Source organism: Pleurodeles waltl, chromosome 3_1, assembly GCF_031143425.1.
Source record: "Pleurodeles waltl isolate 20211129_DDA chromosome 3_1, aPleWal1.hap1.20221129, whole genome shotgun sequence".
Taxonomy (NCBI): domain Eukaryota; kingdom Metazoa; phylum Chordata; class Amphibia; order Caudata; family Salamandridae; genus Pleurodeles; species Pleurodeles waltl.
In genome coordinates, this window is record NC_090440.1 from 951479908 (window position 1) to 951498704 (window position 18797).

Here is an 18797-nt window from a genome sequence, read left to right on the forward strand (position 1 = left end):
ATACTTAGGGCCAGATTTATGGAAAAGTGGCACAGTGCGGTGCTGCCCCAAAATTGGCATCGCCGGGCTGCGTCATTCTAGAAATGTAGGGTTGTGCTGTATTTAAGGGAATACGGCGCACCACTGTGTTGTCCCCAGTGCTGGTGCTAAATTCAGCTGCCAGTGCCAATGCAGGCATCCTTGCACCATCATGCAAGGATGTCTGCGTTGAGGGGTGTGATTGTTCATGTGTAGCAAAGTGTCCTTTCCTGCACATGAGCAATCAATAATGGTGCTTTGGCACTTCTGTCTGTGCTGCACAAAGCAGCACACACAGAAGAGCCAAAGCGTCATTTTCAAATGATTGTTTATGTGCAGGAAGGGATACCTTCCTGCACATAAACATTTATTTCTGGCATTTCGCTCATTCCATGTGTGCTGCAGAATGCAGCACGCATAGAAAAAGCAAAAAACGAGGAGGAATAAAAGTATTCCTCCTCGTTGGACCCTGCTAATGCCACCCCTGGAGGTGACGTTAGATTTTAGCGCTGCCTCAGGTTTACGAAATTTCATAAATCTGAGGCAGCGTCAAAATGCAATGCGTGTTGCTGTGGCACGCCCACAACTACACCCATTGCACGCCACCTTCTACGAACAGTGCTTAACATCATCTTGTAAATACGGTGCAGTGCTTAGCATTACAGGAGCATCACTAAAAGTGATACTCCTGTGGCGCTAGGGGCTTATGAATATGTCCCTTAGTATTTCACTTAGTGTGCATTATACCTAATAGAAAAATACAGCTAAGGATTTGTTATTAAACTTTTGTACTCCAGTCTGGAGTCGCAAATCAGTTGCAGTTTTACATGGGGGGGACGCAAAGGATTTGCGACTCCAGACAATATTGTATAGCACATTGGGCTTATTTTTGGGAGGCAAACAAGGGGATAACAGATGTTAACCATTCAGATTTTGGGTAGTAGAAGATAAATATGAAACACACCTTCTGATGTACTAAGAACCAGAATACCAGTGAGAGCAGAGTTCTATAGGTTGCCTTTAAGGTTCCCTTGGCGTGAGAGTACAATACTATTCTTATGCTGTGGTTTCATAATTATAGAAAGAAAAGAGTACTGAAAAATATTAGAAGAGTATTATAACTATCAGGAGCAATTATTTAAGAGGCATGTAAAAAGGATTATATATATTTTACTGCATGCATAATGCTAGATATGTGTATAAATAGGATGAGTAAATACTTATAAAAGAGAGAGAAGTGTATACTGTACGACATAGAGACACACATGTATTCCATGTATAATTTTAATGTATAGTACTGGATGTGGTTGCCTAAAATTGCATGGATGAGTGCTTACATTTAATGAAAGTACTTTATGTATATGTGAAACATTTCTAAAGGTGTTTATTTGTATGTGCATTGTATAATACTTGTCATATACAAACATGAGTAAATTACGCGATTTGTTACTGTTCTTCGTCTTTAACCTTAGTAATGAGCTTCTGTAGCATTGGCATGTATTTCCAGGTTTGTTAAATACTAAATGCAAGAAATTATGATCTAATGTATATGTTTTGCATGGTATTGTCTGAACTAATATCAATAGAATGAAATGTTCTGTAATAAAAATCATGAGAGATGTCAATGTATTATAGGCCGTTAGAAGGCATGTAGAGAGTGTTGTCCACACTATAATATGTATGTAGAAATTGGGTCCAACAGTACTTTAGTCAGATAAACAGTTGTGGAAGGTGTTAGAAATGGGGTCTTTGGTTGACAGTCAGGTTACCCCCTGTTCAAGCAAGGACCCTCACTCTAGTTAGGATAAAAGAGAATCACCCTCAGCTAACCCCTGCTTACCCCCTTGGTAGCTTGGCAGAGCAGTAGGCTTAACCTCAGAGTGCTGGGCGTAAAGTATTTGTACCAACACACACAGTAACTTAATGAAAACACTACAAAATGACACAACACCAGTTTAGAAAAATAGGAAATATTTATCTAGACAAAACAAGACCAAAACGACAAAAATCCAACATACACAAGTCAAGTTATGATTTTTTAAAGGTTTAAAATAAAAAGAGTCTTTAGGTAGTTGTAACACCACACTAGCGCTGCTAGCGTGAAAATGTACCTGGTTTGCGGCAAAAATAACCCCGCACGGGCGGTGTGCGTCGAAAATAACCCTGCACGGGTATATGCGTCGAAAACAGCTCGGCGAGGCGCGTCGAAAAAGCCAGCCACGCGACGGTCCGAAGTCCCGCGGCGCTGGTTGCGATCTCTCAGCCTTCGTCAGCGATGCTGCGCGTCGTTTCTCCTGCTCCGGGCGTCGATTCTCCGGTCGCGTTTCCTGCGGCGTCGTTTCTCAGCTGCGGAGCCGGCGTCGCGTCGTTTTCTCAGCCGCGATCGGATTCGCGTCGATCTTTTCTCCGCACGGTGCTCGGTGCGTGTATTTTTGTCCTTAGGCTGCCAGCCTCTCCTTTCAGGGTCCCAGGAACTGGAAGGGCACCACAGAGCAGAGTAGGGGTCTCTCCAGAGACTCCAGGTGCTGGCAGGCAGAAGTCTTTGCTATCCCTGAGACTTCAATAACAGGAGGCAAGCTCTACATCAAGCCCTTGGAGATTTCTTCTTCAAGATGGAAGGCACACAAAGTCCAGTCTTTGCCCTCTTACTCTGGCAGAAGCAGCACTGCAGGAAAGCTCCACAAAGCACAGTCACAGGCAGGGCAGCACTTGTTCCTCAGCGATCAGCTCTTCTCCAGGCAGAGGTTCCTCTTGATTCCAGAAGTGTTTCTAAAGTTTGTAAGTTTGGGTGCCCTTCTTATACCCATTTTAGTCTTTGAAGTCACCTTCCTTCAAAGGGGACTCACACCTTCTTGTGAAATCCTGCCTTGCCCAGGCAAGGCCTCAGACACACACCAGGGGGTTGGAGACAGCATTGTCAGAGGCAGGCACAGTCCTTTCAGATGAGAGTGACCACTCCACCCCTCCCTCCTAGCAGAGATAGCTAATCAGGAAATGCAGATCACACCCCAGCTCCCTTTGTGTCACTGTCTGGTGTGAGGTGAAAAACAACCCAACTGTCAAACTGACCCAGACAGGGAATCCACAAACAAGGCAGAGTCACAGAATGGTTTAAGCAAGAAAATGCTCACTTTCTAAAAGTGGCATTTCCAAACTCACAATCTTAAAATCAACTTTACTAAAAGATGTATTTTTAAATTGTGAGTTCAGGGATCCCAAACTCCACATGTCCATCTACTCTCTAGGGGAATCTACACTTTAATCATATTTAAAGGTAGCCCCCATACTATCCTATGAGAGAGACAGACCTTGCAACAGTGAAAACGAAATTGGTAGTATTTCACTGTTAGGACATATAAACCACATTACTATATGTCCTACCTTATCCATACACTGCACCCTGCCCTTGGGGCTACCTAGGGCCTACCTTAGGGGTGCCTTACATGTAAGGAAAGGGAAGGTTTAGGCCTGGCAAGTGGGTACACTTGCCAAGTCGAATTTACAGTGTAAAAATACACATACAGACACTGCAGGGGCAGGTCTGAGACATGATTACAGAGCTACTTGTGTGGGTGGCACAACCAGTGCTGCAGGCCCACTAGTAGCATTTGATTTACAGGCCCTGGCACCTCTAGTGCACATGACTAGGGACTTACTAGTAATTCAAATATGCCAATCATGGATGAACCACTTACATACAATTTAAACAGGAGCACTTGCACTTTAGCACTGGTTAGCAGTGGTAAAGTGCCCAGAGTAACAAAAACAGCAAAATCAGAGTCCAGCACACATCAACAACCTGGGGAACAGAGGCAAAAAGTTAAGGGAGACCACGCCAAGGATGAAAAGTCTAACACGTGTCCCCCCCAGCTAAAAGTGGGGAGCAACTACCCAACCTCATGGGAGTTCTCATCACTAAGGCGGAAGAACCTGGACAGACCATCAGCATTGGCGTGCTCTGTACCGGGTCGATGTTCCACCGTAAAGTCCATCCCCTGTAGGGAAATGGACCACCTCAACAGTTTTGGGTTCTCACCCCTCATCTGCATTAACCATCTGAGGGGTCTGTGGTCGGTCTGAACTCGGAAGTGAGTCCCAAACAAGTAGGGTCTTAGCTTCTTCAGTGCCCAGACCACAGCAAACGCTTCACGTTCTATGGCACTCCACCTACGTTCCCTGGGTAGTAACCTCCTGCTAATGAAGGCTACGGGTTGATCTAGGCCCTCTTCATTCAGCTGTGAGAGTACTGCTCCAATACCATGCTCTGAGGCGTCTGTCTGTACAACAAACTCCGTGGAGTAGTCAGGTGCCTTCAGCACAGGTGCTGTGCACATGGCAGCCTTCAGGGCATCAAAAGCGTTCTGGCAAGCCTCTGTCCAGATCACTTTCTTGGGTTGCTTCTTAGAAGTCAACTCAGTTAAGGGGGTAACAATGGTACCATATCCCTTAACGAACCTCCGATAGTATCCGGTGAGACCTAAAAAGGCTCTCACTTCAGTCTGGGTCTTGGGAGGCTCCCAAGCCAGAATCGTGTCAATCTTAGGCTGTAGGGGTGCCACCTGGCCACTCCCCACCTGGTGTCCTAAGTACACAACAGAACCCTGCCCTATTTGGCACTTGCTCGCCTTAATAGTGAGGCCTGCCTTCTGCAGGGCCTCTAACACTCTCCAGAGGTGTTGCAGGTGTTCCTCCCATGTGGAACTAAACACAGCAATGTCATCCAGGTAGGCGGCACTGAACTCATCCAGTCCTGCCAACACCTGGTTGACCAACCTCTGAAAGGTGGCAGGGGCATTCTTCATCCCAAAGGGCATCACATTGAAGTGGAAGTGCCCATCGGGGGTAGAGAATGCTGACCTCTCCTTTGCCCCTTCAGTTAAGGCAATCTGCCAGTACCCAGATGTTAAATCAAACGTACTGAGGTACTTGGCAGCTCCTAACCGATCAATGAGCTCATCAGCTCGGGGGATGGGGTGTGCGTCAGTCTTGCTGACCGCATTGAGACCCCGGTAGTCCACACAGAACCTAAGTTCTGGAGTGGCACCAGGAGCAGTAGCCTTTGGGACCAAGACCACTGGGCTGGCCCAAGGACTGCTGGAGTGCTCAATAACCCTTAGGGCTAACATTTTGGAGACTTCCTCCTTAATGCAAGCCCTCACCCTGTCAGTCACCCTGTAAACCTTATGTTTAACAGGTGTACTGTCCCCAGTGTCCACATCATGTGTGCACAGGTGTGTGACTCCTGGGATCAGGGAAAACAGTGAGGCGAACTGTCCCAGCACGTGGCGACAGTCCCTCTGCTGTTCCTCAGTCAGGGAGGGGGAGAGGATCACTCCCTCCACAGACCCATCTTTCTCTCCTGCAGATAGGAGGTCAGGAAGAGGCTCACTCTCTTCCTCCACCCCGTCATCTGTCGCTAGGAGCATGGATAGCTCAGTTCGCTCAAAGTGGGGTTTGAGGCGGTTGACATGTAGGACCCTCAAGGGGTTCCTGGGGGATTGCAAGTCTACCAGATAGGTGACCTCGCTCTTTCTTTCCACCACCTCAAAAGGCCCAGTCCACTTATCTTGGAGAGCCCTAGGCTCTACTGGTGCCATGACCCACACTTTTTGTCCAGGCTGAAACTCAACCAGAGTGGCATTCTGGTCGTACCACCGTTTCATGTCCTCCTGGCTTGCTTCCAGGTTCTCCTGAGCGAGACGCCTGAAGCGGGCAGTCTGGTTTCTTAGTGCCAGCATGTAGCTAAATACATCCTGGGGTGGTTTACTAGGAGCTTTCTCCAAAGCCTCCTTCACCAGACTGAGCGGTCCCCTCACAGGGTGGCCATAGATGAGCTCAAAGGGGCTAAAGCCAAGTCCCTTTTGAGGCACCTCCCTGTAAGCGAACAGAAGGCATGGCAAGAGGACGTCCCACTTACGCCTCAAGGGCTCTGACAGGCCCTGAATCATGCCTTTCAAGGTGCGGTTGAATCTCTCAACCAGACCATTACTTTGGGGGTGGTAAGGGGTGGTGAACTTGTAGGTTACCCCACACACCTTCCACAGAGACTTCATATAAGTGGATATGAAGTTTGTACCCCTATCAGATACTACCTCCTTGGGGAACCCCATGCGGGTAAAAACCCCCATCAAGGCACGTCCCACCACGGGGGCGGTGACCGTCCTTAGAGGAATAGCTTCTGGGTACCGTGTGGCATGGTCCACCAAGACCAGGATGAACCTGTTGCCCAGGGCTGTCTTGGGATCCAGAGGCCCCACAATGTCAATTCCTACCCTTTCAAAGGGAGTACTGACTACCGGTAAAGGTTGGAGGGGAGCTTTGCATTTCCCCCCACTCTTGCCACTTGCCTGACAAGTCTGACAAGATCTACAATAAGCAGCTGACTGCTTGTTCATCAAGGGCCAGTAAAAGTGGGAGACAAGCCTCTTATAGGTCTTGTCCTGCCCTAGATGTCCTGCCAAAGGCACATCATGAGCCAAACCCAGTAGGAAGGTCCTGAAGCCCTGGGGTACCACCAGCATACGAGCTGACCCCGGCTCAGGAACCTTAGGCTCACTATACAGGAGGCCATCCTCCCAATAAATCAGGTGAGTACCTGGCGCCCCGCCAGCCGCCTGGGCTGCAGCCTGCTGCCGCAGTCCCTCAAGAGTAGGGCATTCCTTCTGCGCTGTGCAGAATACTTCCCTGGTGGGTCCCCCTTCCTGCTGCCACTGCGACAGCTCAGGGACCTCCCCCAGTTCAGCCACCTGTTCCCCTGTAGGTTCCGGGGCATCACCCTCAGGCTCTGCCTCCTCCCGGACCGTGGGAACTTCTGGGGCGGGTTTCCCGCGCCTCCTGCCTTTCCTCTTCTTGGCGGTCCCCTGGGCCACTGTTTCAGGCTCCAGGGGCTCTTGACTACCCTGATTGGTTGCCATAGACCGGGTGGATACGCATACCCACCCAGGCAGACCCAACATCTCCAAGTGAGACCTGTGTTCCACCTCCTTCCAAGGGGAATCCTCCAGGTCGTTGCCTAGCAAACAATCAACAGGCATGGTTGGACTCACAGCTACTTTCCAGGAACCTGAGACCCCCCCCCATTCAAAGGGAACCTGCGCCACTCTGCAGAGGCGCTCAGAGTTGTCTACTGCAACTACTTGGTGAAGTACCCGGGGATCAATCTGCTCTTCAGACACCAGGTGACTCCTCACTGTAGTCACACTGGCTCCTGTGTCTCTCAGAGCCTCCACCCTCTGTCCATTGATGGTCACCCATTGCCTGTACTTCTTAGTGTTATCAGGCACTAGGTTTCTCTGGACCATCTCACTGTCCCCTAGTGAGACAAGGGTCATTTCTGCTGGTTCCCACCCACCTGAAACCAACTCCTCCCCAAGCGCTACACTGGCCAAACCCTGGGACGGTGCACCAGTGGGTGCCGGTGTACTTTTGGGGCATTTGGGGTCCCCCCTCACATGACCCACCTGGTCACATGAATAGCACTTACGTAGGGGACCACCTGCCATTGGCTTCCCTTTGGAGAACCATGGCCTCTTTTCACTGGGGGGTTGGGAATCCTTACCCTGGGAATCAGTTTGGGGCCCTTTAGAGAACTCATCCTGTTTGCCCTTACCCCCCCCTTTCTTCTGAGAGGGACCCTGCCCACCCTTGGCGTGGTCTCCCCCATACCTCTTTTGGACCCTGGTGCTCTCCCAGCGGTCCGCTTCCTGTGCAAGCTTCCTGGGGTCAGTCAGCTTGCTGTCAATGAGGTGCTGGCGCAGCTCTGGAAAACATAAACTGTACAAGTGCTCCCAAGCAATTAAATTGTAAAGCCCCTCATACGTGTTTACCTTACTGCCCTTCACCCAACCATCCAGTGACCTGCAACAAGAATCAACACATTCCAACCATGTTTGGGATTCCTTTCTCTTGTAGGATCTAAACTTCTCTTTGTACTGCTCAGGGGTGAGACCATACCTGGTAAGTAAGGCCTCCTTCATGGCAGGGTAGGTGAGACTCTGAGCATCCCCTAAGGCCGTCAGTGTGTCCCTCCCCTCTGCCTCAAAATGCTTCCACAGGGCTGCCCCCCAATGAGCTTCAGGGACCAGGTTCATGTGGAGAGCTGACTCATATCCCTTGAACCACAAGTAGGTATCATCCTCCCTCTTATAATCCCTCACAAGGTCTTTTGGGATGTGTACCCTTCTCTCAGGCTGCACTGTAGAATTGCTGCCACCATCCTTACTGGACTGGCTTCTATGATCTATCTCTTTCAAGCTAAGCTCATGAGCCATTGTTATCTTCTTCTCCTCAAGGGCTAGCCTTCTCTGCTCCAATTGGTACTCCCTTTCTGCCTGTCTGTCCTGTAACTCTTCAGGTGTCAGACCCTTGGAGGATACACTGCTACTTGCCCTAGAGATTCTCCCCTGAGACATAGCAGGCCCACCCACTACATCAGTGTGAGTGACTTGCAACTCCTCTTCCCCCTCTGGCTCCTCATCTGTGTGCCCCTCAGCTGCTTTGGCTGTCACCCAGGCCCTCAGCGCCTTTTGCAGCTCATCCTTCTTGGATGAGCTCTTAATGGGACAGCCAACATTACTACAAAACTGCTTCAACTGAGCCACCTTGTAGCTCTCCAATTTCTCCAAGTCAAAAGCAGCTTCAGCTAGGGCATCTCCAGACTGAGACATGATGAGAGGTTAAAAAAATATGCACAGTTCCAAAAACAGAAAAGCAAGTTCTCAAATGAAGTTTCAGCAAGGTCAATCCCGGGATCAGTGAAAAAAAAGAAACTAAATGCAGAGAAAAACAGTCCAAGTAAAAACAAAAATCACAAGACTAGTAGTATGTGGTCACGTAGTGGTCTGAGATCAAAAACAGTAGTGTACACTCAATTACTGTATGTCAAGTACAAATACAAGTCCAATCCCGACCGCTGGTCACCAATGTTAGAAATGGGGTCTTTGGTTGACAGTCAGGTTACCCCCTGTTCAAGCAAGGACCCTCACTCTAGTTAGGATAAAAGAGAATCACCCTCAGCTAACCCCTGCTTACCCCCTTGGTAGCTTGGCAGAGCAGTAGGCTTAACCTCAGAGTGCTGGGCGTAAAGTATTTGTACCAACACACACAGTAACTTAATGAAAACACTACAAAATGACACAACACCAGTTTAGAAAAATAGGAAATATTTATCTAGACAAAACAAGACCAAAACGACAAAAATCCAACATACACAAGTCAAGTTATGATTTTTTAAAGGTTTAAAATAAAAAGAGTCTTTAGGTAGTTGTAACACCACACTAGCGCTGCTAGCGTGAAAATGTACCTGGTTTGCGGCAAAAATAACCCCGCACGGGCGGTGTGCGTCGAAAATAACCCTGCACGGGTATATGCGTCGAAAACAGCTCGGCGAGGCGCGTCGAAAAAGCCAGCCACGCGACGGTCCGAAGTCCCGCGGCGCTGGTTGCGATCTCTCAGCCTTCGTCAGCGATGCTGCGCGTCGTTTCTCCTGCTCCGGGCGTCGATTCTCCGGTCGCGTTTCCTGCGGCGTCGTTTCTCAGCTGCGGAGCCGGCGTCGCGTCGTTTTCTCAGCCGCGATCGGATTCGCGTCGATCTTTTCTCCGCACGGTGCTCGGTGCGTGTATTTTTGTCCTTAGGCTGCCAGCCTCTCCTTTCAGGGTCCCAGGAACTGGAAGGGCACCACAGAGCAGAGTAGGGGTCTCTCCAGAGACTCCAGGTGCTGGCAGGCAGAAGTCTTTGCTATCCCTGAGACTTCAATAACAGGAGGCAAGCTCTACATCAAGCCCTTGGAGATTTCTTCTTCAAGATGGAAGGCACACAAAGTCCAGTCTTTGCCCTCTTACTCTGGCAGAAGCAGCACTGCAGGAAAGCTCCACAAAGCACAGTCACAGGCAGGGCAGCACTTGTTCCTCAGCGATCAGCTCTTCTCCAGGCAGAGGTTCCTCTTGATTCCAGAAGTGTTTCTAAAGTTTGTAAGTTTGGGTGCCCTTCTTATACCCATTTTAGTCTTTGAAGTCACCTTCCTTCAAAGGGGACTCACACCTTCTTGTGAAATCCTGCCTTGCCCAGGCAAGGCCTCAGACACACACCAGGGGGTTGGAGACAGCATTGTCAGAGGCAGGCACAGTCCTTTCAGATGAGAGTGACCACTCCACCCCTCCCTCCTAGCAGAGATAGCTAATCAGGAAATGCAGATCACACCCCAGCTCCCTTTGTGTCACTGTCTGGTGTGAGGTGAAAAACAACCCAACTGTCAAACTGACCCAGACAGGGAATCCACAAACAAGGCAGAGTCACAGAATGGTTTAAGCAAGAAAATGCTCACTTTCTAAAAGTGGCATTTCCAAACTCACAATCTTAAAATCAACTTTACTAAAAGATGTATTTTTAAATTGTGAGTTCAGGGATCCCAAACTCCACATGTCCATCTACTCTCTAGGGGAATCTACACTTTAATCATATTTAAAGGTAGCCCCCATACTATCCTATGAGAGAGACAGACCTTGCAACAGTGAAAACGAAATTGGTAGTATTTCACTGTTAGGACATATAAACCACATTACTATATGTCCTACCTTATCCATACACTGCACCCTGCCCTTGGGGCTACCTAGGGCCTACCTTAGGGGTGCCTTACATGTAAGGAAAGGGAAGGTTTAGGCCTGGCAAGTGGGTACACTTGCCAAGTCGAATTTACAGTGTAAAAATACACATACAGACACTGCAGGGGCAGGTCTGAGACATGATTACAGAGCTACTTGTGTGGGTGGCACAACCAGTGCTGCAGGCCCACTAGTAGCATTTGATTTACAGGCCCTGGCACCTCTAGTGCACATGACTAGGGACTTACTAGTAATTCAAATATGCCAATCATGGATGAACCACTTACATACAATTTAAACAGGAGCACTTGCACTTTAGCACTGGTTAGCAGTGGTAAAGTGCCCAGAGTAACAAAAACAGCAAAATCAGAGTCCAGCACACATCAACAACCTGGGGAACAGAGGCAAAAAGTTAAGGGAGACCACGCCAAGGATGAAAAGTCTAACAGAAGGAATCATATCTTCAGATTTGTACTAATAGTTAGAATGAGAGCGATGGAGACTAATTAATAAATATATATTGTGAAAAGTAATAGTTATAATGATGAAAATGGAGGTCACAGTGCGGAATAGAAAAGGATATTGATATCTACAGTGGTGTTTATCTATATATATGCTGTTTTAGAAATGGCATATTGATGCATGTTTTAATAAAGTGAGATATTTAATGATATAGCAATGCATATAGTAAAGACATGATTTTTACTGTGACAGCAATAATAGCACAGGATTCCATAGTGTGGTTAAACATGAAAAGAAAGACATGTCGCATGTGCTGTGATTTCTCTGTTTCTAAAATAATGAAATGTTTATTATATATTAGTGGACAGTATTCCAAGAAAATATAAAGGTGTTAATGTTTTATTTTTCTTTCCAAATATCTGTTTGTTTTAAAAACATACATCTACAATGCTAACAAAAAAACTGAAAGCTGTAAAGACAGAGCAAGACATACTATCAACGTACAGGAGGAAAACAAAACAGTGAATATGTGGACAAAATAGGAAGAGGCAAAGGAATTACTGGTAAAAAATCTAAACAATTTCTTAACTTTGAAAACAATTGAAAAGTGTGCATAAAGCAGTGCATGAAAAGAAAGTTTTGAAATCAAGCAAGGATGTAGAAACATCAAGCCAGATGAAAAGTAAGCACTGAATAAAGAAAACAGCATAAGCAGTAGAGAGCAACTGTTCAAAGAAATTAGAGCAAAAATGTTCTGTGCAAGAGTAATTCAGAACTTACTAAAAAGCATGAAGCAGTATAAAAAGATAACTTAAAGAGAAAGCTTTTGCATTAATACTTAAAAGAATAAAAACTCTAGACAAAACACTGTCATGGATGAAGAGATGCATCCAAAGGAAAAGCTGTATGAACAAAAGTAATTTTTGCAAAAGTTTACTGGTGAGTGATAGCATACCTCCAGTACTGAACCATTCTTTAATGGCGAAGGTTAATGCAGGACAGCATATTAGTTCATGCAGTAAATTCAACTGCTCATTGTTATGAGATAAATGAAAGGACTCCAATGCAAAAAGAAGGGATTGTTCCTAGAGACATGGAAGAGGTAATAGCTGAAGAGGTTCAGGGAAGGTGTAGACGGGCCCCTGTTTACAAATGGAATTGTAACAGTATTTGTAAGATTCAGCAAGTGATTTTGTATGTGATTTTCCATGTAGAAGTCTCAAGCAGAAGATACAAATTTTGCAAGGATTAGATCCATGCAAAGTAAGAAAGAATGCTAATTTACAAGCACATTCATTAGCATGTTTGTCGAGGAAAGTGTGTCAGAGCACCTTTCATCACTTTAGGTTGTTGGGAGTTCACCATTCAAAAATGCAAATTCTTGTAAGGAGACCTACTTTGTAAAGAGCTCAGCATTATGTTTAGGGGAAATCTATTTTTGATTGGTACCAAAGAAGAGGTAGAAAACGTTTGTGATGATGTGCAGTTTTGTTTTTTTGGACCTGAAATAGAGTGTAGAAAAAATACAGAATTTGCAGGTACAGGTATTGAGGAAGAGAGTGCGACTGTTGCTACTGACAATTTTCAACAAGAGATTTTATGTTCTGAAAAGCAGAATATATTTGTATTTGTATTTGCTGTAGACACACACACTATAAAAGTCAACACGAAATGTAAATTAAATGTTGAATACTGAGGGGGAAAACAGAGAAAAGTGGCAAGAATGGGCTGCTTATTTATATGTAGAGCAGCATTTTGGCTTCTCCAGTTAGCAAGTTATGTGTAAGTACTGCTGTGAGACGTTGGAGGATCACAAAACACCAGCTAGAGCAGTGTTTAATAGGTTGGAACTTGTGAGCATTCCAGAAGACCTACAAGATTTAAATGTATATGGATCTATTCTTATAAAGTCTGTACATCCATTTCAAGCGATAATATGATTAGAACCAAAAACAGGTAAAATGCATCCAACAGAGATATTGAAAGGCATTAAAAGAAGAGTAGTGTATTTGCCTTTGGACTTTAAAAAAATGTTGAGACAGTAAGAAATGGTGTACCAAAGAAAAATAAAACAATTTTGCAATAGTTAGTAGATGTTGATAAAGTTGAACAAGCACCTTTATACCTGGTACAAAATAATCTGTATTATAAGCATGTTAACATTGAACTTGATGCACCAAATGTTGATGATTACACTTTGTCAGAGACTGCCCAAATAGAAAAAGTAAACCAATCCAGAGCAGAGCAAATTTATGAGCACTATAGCATCCATCCATTACATTATAGAGAAGACATTGGAGTATCTATTGACCTTTCCCAAATGAAGCATGTTAAGGGTCCTCCTATGAGTGAGTGAGAAAAAAGTTTAGAGGCTCGCTGTTTTCCACAGCTGTTTCCCAGTGGAGTAGGAGGTCGGTATGATAACCCATACAAATACCAGCAGCTGAATACCGATCAACACAATTGTATTCAGATGATCCAAGATTTAGACAGTGTATTACATGCCATCTACTTGTCTGCACTTTCATATGAAGTGAATCACATACTAAAAACAGGAATTAGACTTCAAAATATATCTTCAAGAGACTTTGTGAACAAAGTACATAAAAAGAATGAGAAACTAGAATGCAACTTGATTAATTTGATGGCATGCTTATGGGGAACAGCTGAATATTGGTCCCAGCGTCATGGATATCTGAAGTGTATGCTGAGATATCTAGGGTCACCTACCTCGTTTTTGACATTGAATTGTGCAGAGTATCATTGGGAAGACCTCATTCAATTCCTAAGAGAAGCAAACTCTAATATCAAAGATATTAATGAAAAAACACCTGGAGAACTGTGCTCATTAGATCCTGCTAATGTGTGTAGACATTTCAACCACAGATTTTAAGCTATTCTTGCTGTCATCTGCAACAAGACAAATCCTACTCTTGGAGAAGTAAATGATTTCTTTTGGAGAAAAGAGTACTAGGCAAGAGGTGCTCCACATATTCACATGCTACTGTGGATAAAAGACACACAAAATTTGGATCAGAAACTGATGAGCCTGTGTTGTCTTTTATAGAGCAATATGAGACATGTAGCATACCAAAACACTCTGGTGGAAAAGGTCTGAGAGAGCAAGTATTGCGTTTCAAAACACATAGATGTGGAAAGTATTGTCATCGTACATACAGATTCAAAGGAAATTTTTACGCCAGATGTCGATTTGGATTTCCACGATCTGTTATTTCAAAAGGAAGAGTAAACAGCTTCTTGTCCTCAATCAGACATACATTGACAAGGAAGTCTCCAAAAAATGCACATACCTTAAAAAGAAGAGAAGAGTCCAAATACATCAATGATTACAATACATTAATTTTTAGTATGTGGAATGTTAACACGGACATTCAGTTTGTATCAGTCAGTTTCATTGCTGTTGCTCAATATGTTACCTTAACAACATAAAAAGATGATGGACAGAGCGTTGAAACTTTTCAACCACTCATCCCCAGTCACAGATCTGGGTTTAATCCATCATTCTTTTGCTCACCGTGCCATCCCAGTTTGGACCCAGCCATATGCAAATCAGTCTTGACCCTGTTCCTCACCAGCCCGAACTGCCAGGCCAGGTCCTCCCTGGACCGGAAACAAGCATCCTAGGACCGGTTTCAGGGTATCACCCTTCATCAGCTAGGCTAGCTTGAATCCAGTGGCACAGTGAGCAAGGGACCCAAGTCTGGGCATACCCTTCCCATTTAGGGCAACTTTAATAATACAAAAGGATGATGGACGAAGTGTGGAAACTTTTCAAACACTCACCCCCAGTCACAGTTCTGGGTTTGATCCATCGTTCTTTTTCTCACCATGACACCCCAGTTTGGACCCAGCCATATGCAAATCAGTCTTGACTCTGTTCCTCATAGGAACAGTCCCACCCGAACTGCCAGGCCAGGTCCTCCTTGGACCAGAAACAAGCATCCTAGGACCAGTTTCAGGGTATCACCCTTCCTCAGCTAGGCTAGCTTGAATCCAGTGGCACAGTGAGCAAGGGACACACGTCTGGGCATACCCTTCCGACTTAGGGTAACTTTAACAATAATATGTTATATCATACATTACAAAATCCAAAAAAAGTGAAATGAAGGAGATGTGGGAAGAGATTTTTGCATAGAAGACACTCAGCAAGAAATTGTATTCCTCCAGCTTGAAAATGCTTCTCATAGAGAAATGGGGTCTTATGAGGCCTGTGGTAGACTTAGTTCAGCAAGTTTATTCTCAAAATCAAAAGGAATTGTCTTGGTTAATCTTGGCCTATTTAGTACAATCGAAAATGTATTTGTCAAACTCCTGAGAAAAGAGAATTTTTCTATTTACCACTTCTTCAACTGTTTAAACCTTGGCGTAGTGAACTGGAATTACTTGGAGATTATAACTGCTGTGAAGAATCTTATAATGCTGTAAAGATACTATTGATTGTCCTATGTTTAAAAACTACTTACAGATCTGAAATGATGAGATATAGCAAGAAGCAATAATTGCTGCTGAGATTGCAAAGGATAGTTCTCAAAGAAGACAGAGTTTAGCACCTTCAAGTCAAGATCTTCTTGGGAAACCTATTATGGAAATTGAAGCTGCAATAGCTATGAATGAAGTGGAAGCTGCCACGAAACAAGCTAGATTGGAATCAGAAGATCTAGATGTGTTAATTGGACAACTAAACAATTAGCAGAAAGACATTTACATTGAACTGAAAGAAAAATAGAACATGGATTAGAACATGACAGAAAGGAATGCAGTTGCTTATTATTCTAGCCAATTCTAATTGTAAATTAGTGGTCAAGCTGGTACTAGAAAAAGCATTTTAATTAAAGTTACTTAGTTACAGGAAATCACAGATTCCAACATATTGTGTGTAGTGACTGCACCTACTAGATTGGTTGCACAGAACATCAAGGGAATAACATTACATGGACTACTAATACTACCAATAGAACATGATAATAAATTGTAAAACATGAAGTTATCTGAAGAAGCTTCTCACGAGGTAGCAAGAGTTTTGAAGAAGATGAAACTTTTGATTATTGGCGAGGTAAGTATGGTTTAAAATCTAATGGTTTCCTTTGTCTACCTGCAAATGCAAGAGATTTTAAAAACTGAATACAACATTTAGCTTGGAGGAAAGCATTTGGAGACCTACTACAAATAACTCCTGTAAAAGAATAGCCCGTTTTTAAAACTCTCTTTATTGATGACCCTCGAAACTCACTAGGAAGTATTGGTAATGTTAATATGTGGCAATATTTTCAATACAGGGAACTTGTGAAAAATATGTGCCAAGTTTCTGACACACACTATGGAACATTCTAAAGGACATCAGAATGATGTTGGAAAGTCAATTTATAAAGAAACTTTTTTCCTCTATTAAGACTCCAACTGAGCCAATGTATAACGACACTAAAGAGGAAAAGCATATTGTTTCTTCAAATCAAATAAAATCATTAACATTTATAAAGCGTGCTACTCACCCGTGCGGGTCTCAAGGCGCTAGGGGGGAGTGGGGGTTACTGCTGCTCGAAAAGCCAGGTCTTGAGGAGTCTCCGGGGTGTTCCAGGTCTTGGCTGCCAGGTAGGAGAAGGACCTCCCACCCGCCGTGGAGTGGCGGATGCGATGGACGGCAGTGAGCGCAAGGCCAGAGGAACGGAGGAGACGGGTGGGGGCGTAGAAGCTGAGGCGGCGGTTGAGGTATTCCGGTCCCTTGTTGTGGAGGGCTTTGTGTGCGTGGGTGAGAAGTCGGAAGGTGATCCTTTTGCTGACTGGGAGCCAATGCAGGTGTCTCAGGTGTGTGGAGATGTGGCTGTTGCGGGGAACGTCGAGGATGAGGCGGGCCGAGGCGTTTTGGATACGTTGCAGGTGTTTTTGGAGTTTAGCGGTGGTCCCAGCATAGAGGGTGTTGCCGTAGTCCAGGCGGCTCGTGACGAGGGCGTGGGTCACGGTTTTTCTGGTGTCGGCGGGGATCGAGCGGAAGATCTTGCAGAGCATGCGGAGGGTGAGGAAGCAGGCGGAGGACACGGCGTTGACTTGTTTGGTCATGGTGAGAAGAGGGTCCAAGATGAAGCCGAGGTTGCGGGCGTGGTCTGAGGGGGTCGGTGCGGTGCCAAGGGCCGTGGGCCACCAGGAATCGTCCCATGCGGTCGGGGTGTTGCCGAGGATGAGGACTTCCGTTTTGTCCGAGTTCAGCTTTAGGCGGCTGAGCCTCATCCAATCTGCGACATCCTTCATGCCGTCTTGTAGGTTGGTCTTAGCGCTGGCGGGGTCCTTGGTGAGGGAGAGTATAAGTTGGGTGTCGTCGGCGTAGGAGGTGATGATGATGTTGTGCTTGCGTACGATGTCGGCGAGGGGGCTCATGTAGACATTGAAGAGTGTCGGGCTGAGCGAGGAGCCTTGAGGTACGCCTCAGATGATCTCGGTGGGGTCTGAGTGAAAAGGTGGGAGGTTAACTCTTGGAGAGCGGTTTGAGAGGAAGGAGGTGATCCAGTCCAGGGCCTGGCCTTGGATCCCGGTGGAGCGGAGGCAGGTTATTAGGGTACGGTGTCGAAGGCAGCCGAGAGGTCGAGGAGGATGAGGGTGACTGTTTCACCGTTGTCCATCAGGGTTCTGATGTCGTCTGTGACTGAGATGAGGGCGGTTTCAGTGCTGTGGTTGGTTCGGAATCCGGTTTGTGAAGGGTCGAGAAGGTTGTTGTCTTCCAGGAAGTTGGTAAGCTGTTTGTTGACGGTCTTCTCTATTACCTTGGCAGGGAAGGGGAGGAGCGAGATGGGGTGGAAGTTTTTCAGGTTGCTTGGGTCAGCCGTAGGTTTCTTTAGTAGGGCGTTGACTTCGGCGTGTTTCCAGCTTTCGGGGAAGGTAGTAGAAGAAAATGAAGAGTTGATGATGGCCTGGAGGTGCAGGGCGATGATGTCGTCGGCTTTATTGAAGATGAAGTGAGGGCAGGGGTCCGATGGGGTGCTGGAGTGGATAGAGTTCATGGTGGTTTTGGTTTCTTCAGAGTTGATGTGGGTCCAGGCGTTGAGGGTGATGGCCGGGGGTGTGGGTTTGGTGATGCTTGGTTGGGTCTGGTGTCCGAAGCTGTCGTGGAGGTCGGTGATCTTGCGATGGAAGAAGGTGGCGAGGGAGTTGCACAGGTCTTGTGAGGGCGTGACGGCGTTGGCGTTTGTGTTGGGGGTGGAGAACTCTTTAACGATGCTGAAAAGTTCTCTGCTGTTGTGGCTTTTTTTGTCCAGTCTGTCGGTGAAGAAATTCCTTTTGGCTGCGCGGATCAGGCGGTGGTGTTCGCGGGTCGCGTTCTTGAGGGCGGTCATGTTGTCAGCGGTGTGGTCCTTGCGCCAGGTTCTCTCGAGGGCGCAACAGGTTTTCTTCGATTCCTTAAGGGTGTCAGAGAACCAGAGAGGTTTTTTGGTGTTGGCCTGTCGATGCGTGCGTCTGAGGGGTGCAAGGTTGTCTGCGCAGTTGGTGATCCAGTTCGTGAGGCTGAGGGCTGCGTCGCTGGGGTCGTCGGTGGTAAGGGTGGGTTGGTTGATGGTGATCACAGAGAGGAGCTGTTCTTCGGGATTTTGTTCCACTGTCGACGAGGGATGGGTTGAGTGCGGAGGTGGCGGGTCTCGCGTCGGAATGTGAAATGGACACAGCTGTGGTCGGTCCAGTGTCGAGCGGAGGCGTGGCTGAAGGAGACGTGTT